The sequence below is a fragment of the Mandrillus leucophaeus genome, unplaced genomic scaffold (genome assembly GCF_000951045.1).
Source record: "Mandrillus leucophaeus isolate KB7577 unplaced genomic scaffold, Mleu.le_1.0 Scaffold1522, whole genome shotgun sequence".
Classification (NCBI taxonomy): Eukaryota; Metazoa; Chordata; class Mammalia; order Primates; family Cercopithecidae; genus Mandrillus; species Mandrillus leucophaeus.
In genome coordinates, this window is record NW_012101502.1 from 35,489 (window position 1) to 39,924 (window position 4,436).

The window sequence follows — 4,436 nt, forward strand, 5'->3', positions numbered from 1 at the left end:
AGGAGAAGGTGGAGTTCAGATGGTGCGCAGGTTTCTAATTAAGAGAGTAGTGGTGCCATAACTGGAATAGGAACACTGGAGGAGAAACATGTTTTGGGGAATGATATTCAGTTTTGGATTATGGGGTTAAAGTCCCTATGAGATAGTGCTTCCATTTCTAGAAAGGCTTCTGTTTGATTAATTCCATTTTAAGCCTATGGATTCATTTTCAATCTTATTTATATCCCTTGAAAAACTTAACACTTCTAACCCTGTGTCTCTTAAACAAGAGGGGATATATTCATCTTAGTTTAATGTGTATTTAATATAATAAGAATACTGTACATGTTGTCCAGGAGAGTCCAGTTTTGGGTTATTTCATATTCTCAGTGTACCCTTCGTGCTACATCTTCTTGTCATTTGCTGCATTTTGTACCCATATCTACATGGTTAAAAGAATAGGATCTGGGGCCAGACTGCCTGGATTGAATTCCATTTCTACCATACAAGCTGTGAGAATTGCTTGCTCATCTGTAAAATTAGGATAACATTGGTACCTATCTCATGGGGTTCATTAGAAGGACTAAATAAGTCCCTATTCTTAAAGCATTTAGAAGAGTACCCGAAACACAACCAGTAAAGGTAGTTCACGAGCAGATACTCTTTCTGAGATACATAAGTCTGCAGTCAAAGACCCTGAAAACTGCGAAGGGGACTTTTTTCCAAGAAAAGTTTAGACTTCCTAGGGAATAAAGCTTCACTGATAACTACCATCCTTTTCCATTTCAGGCATGGGATGTACTTATTCCTTCAGTTGCTGACATCAGAAGAAAAATTAATGTAGTCCGTTAGTGGTTGACTTCAACTGATATCCAAAGGTGAAAATACCTATGACAGTTTGAGAAAGATGATAGGCAGGAGCAAGAGGACAGTAGCCTTCCCTTACTGGTTGAATTCACGTTTAATGCCATTTACCCATTTTGTTAACTTAAGGAGCTATCTGAAGTTTCAATTATAAACTAACTCAGAGGAATTTAGCAAGAATGACAAATTTATCTTTGCTAAAGATAATATCTTTAGGCTGGGGACAAAAGATGATTTTCTTGCCCACTTGGAGAACAGTTTTCTTTTTAGGTGAAATGTGTGAGGGGGTGTGTGTGTGTGTGTGTGTGTGTGTGTGTGTGTGTAGTTATGTTTGAGTTATGCTCATTCATTAAAAGAGGACCTTTTTTTCCAACCCATAATTGCATATACAGTATTTTAATCTTTCATTAGACCCTAAGCTGCATTAAAGGATGTTTCACACCTGTTTACTGTTGTCTAATGCTTGATGTGTCGAGCACATACCAAGTGTTTATTAACTATTTTTGAATAAATGAATGACCTGGACCTGAATATACATGAAGGAGGGGATCATAAGCATTTTCCTGTTATCTCATTTCATCTCCCTTGCATTAGGAAAGTAAAAAAACACTTCTGACAGGGTACCATTAAATACATAATTTCCTTCTACTATTAAATATAAAATTGCCCTTTGGAGTAGAAGTTCCTAATCACAATAATAAGATCCCATACTTCTTTTAACTGGAAGAGATTTTAGAGGACATCTAGTCCAATTCAATCTCCACCATTAACACATGTGAAAATGGAGACTAGGGGAGTGGAAGTGATACTGCCTTGATTACACAGCTGGTAAATTTATATCCAAGCCTACAGTCCAGGTCTTCAGACTTCTTATCTAGCACTTTTCTAGAAACCAACTGTGCTCCTTGAGCTGAATTGGGTAATTGTGAATTGTTTACTTATGTGACTAAAGCAACAGATAAATAACATTGTATTTTTGGTCATATTTGGAATATTTCAGAACAGGAGGACTGTAGAGTTGGGAGCCAAGTAGCATTGCTTGAAAATGAAATATAAAGGATTTGGACAAGAGATTTGGCAGAGCAAACCAAGAGAAAGTAATATACTCTTCTCACCAAAAATAAATTTTATGGAGAACTATCAGTGGAAGCCTTTTTCCTTTATCAGTTAATTCTTGGTAATTCCCTCAATTGATGATTCTTTGGTTTCTATCCAGTGAGAGAGACAGAGATATTTTTTTTCTCAGCACATTTTTTTTTTCTCTTTTAAGTGCTAACCAAAAAACCAAGTGCTTCCACATTGCTAGGCTTACTTACTTTGAGAGAACATTTATAATTGGTTTTCTCAGGAGAATAGTGTTCTAGATAATTGCCTTACCAGTTTGGAGTGGAGAGATGCTGGGTTGGGCTCTGATAGATAATTTTCTTTATCAAAAAGGCCTTAACATGTAGGAAAAACCTACACAATTGATCAGACAAAAATAAGGGTTTTGGATGTTTTTATGCTTTTTCTTGATATTGCCTTTGGTTTCTCTGTTTCTAACAATACAAATGGAAATAAACAATGATCAGACTATTTTGGAATGTTGCTGAGTTCTACTAGCTAATAATGAGTTCTATTTAACTAACTATATACGACACAAATAATTGCCTGTATTTCTTACTTTGGGGAATCATTAATCTCTTCTAGTTGCCCTTAAAATTATTAAGAAAACAGAACTCTGGGTCTTTATGCACTTATTTGATTTGATAGCATTGTAATACCACTATTATAGTCAAATTGCAATTTGTTATTCCTATTCAGACTCTTTGCCTTTTATAAAAAAGATGTAAAAATATAAAAGAATATGGGAGAAACATGGATGCAAACTAAATCATTTTATTCTTAATCTATTTCAATGAAAGCATGCGAGAAAAGTTTGAAGGGCTAATTTTGGTAATTGTAGGGCTTTTATTTGTAAGGAGGGGCCAAAGTTCTAGTAAGTAACTTAATGTTAGACAAACACAAATCAAAAACTAATTCATAGAGTTAATGTGTGATCGCCATATCCAAGTAAGGATAAAAACAAACATCATAATCAAGTTCTGGAAGAAGTATATTATTTGAGGTTTGCAGGAATAAGGAAAGTGTCACTGTATTAGTGTATTAGGGTTCTATTAGAGGGACAGAACTAATAGGATATATATAAAGGGGAGTTTATTAAGTATTAACTCACACGATCACAAGGTCCTACTGTCTGCAAGCTGAGGAGCAAGGAGAGCCAGTCTGAGTTCCAATACTGAAGAACTTGGAGGCCGATGGTCAAGGGCAGGAAGCGTCCAGCATGGAAGAACTATGTAGGCTGGGAGGCTAACCCCATCTCTCCCCTTTTCACATTTTTCTGCCTGATTTATATTCACTGGAAGCTGATTAGATTGTGCCCACCAGATTAAGGGTGGAGCTGCCTTCCCCAGCCCACTAACTCAAATGTTAACCTCTTTTGGCAACACCCTCATAGACAAACCCAGGATTAATAATCTGTATCTCTCAATCCAATGAAGTTAACACTCAGTATTAACCATCATGGTCACTTACGTTTGGAATGAAACTACTTGAGTAATTAACTAATCTCCCCAGGTATTTGTCCATTTATTATGCTATGTTATAATGCTAATATTTCTCTTTACAACTACAATTATTCTAGTTGTGTTCCTGGGAAAACCTATTAAAGTATTTTCTTAATTAATTAAATGTCTCTAATTCTATTACCAAGGCCCATTTTAAAATGATTTGTTCATTTACATGTCTTCAACTCATTAATGATATATAAATAATTTCCTTTTATTGTATATTATTGTAGTAGAAAAATGTTTTAAATACTAAAATTACTCCAAAATTATAAAGGTAAACTATGGAATTTGATAAGAGCATTTAATTCATCACATTTACCTAGGATGCCAATTGTTAATTTCTGAACTACTACATATGTACTGTCAAGTGAAGGGATATTCGATATCTTATATCCATATAAAGGCTGTTCAGGAATATGTATGTTAATTGTTTTGGATTCTTACTTGGATATAATATAATTTAAAATTGGGTCCTATTTTACTCCTAACCCTTGTTCTCAAAAGAGTAGACTAAATTTCTATGGGAGACCTGAGGGGGAAGAAGACTTTTCATGGGAAATTTTTTTCTCTAGAAGCAGGGAGATGAAAGGTGGACCTTGAGACCTCACTGTTCACTGAGCTGTCTCCCTCTGTTGAACTAACAGAACTAGAGCTAACCAACTGGGAGGTTTTCTATAAGCATCATTATTTTCTGCAAGTCCAGCCATCTTCCGGGCCCAGAATCATCCCCATGCATACTGAACTCTGGAGAGGAAAGCCTTCAACAGGTGGTGTTGAAAACTCAGCTGGGAATGGATTTGAATCCTCAAACCCCAGCTCACTGTCTAGTTTTTTGCCCTGGTCATTTTATTGATTTATAAAAATGAGACTTTGTACTTAATAGGGTTAAATATTTCAGATCTTAGTTTACTTTATATAAGAATTATATATATTGACACATACATTATATGTATGAGAAAAGTATCTACATCCACTGTTAAAAGT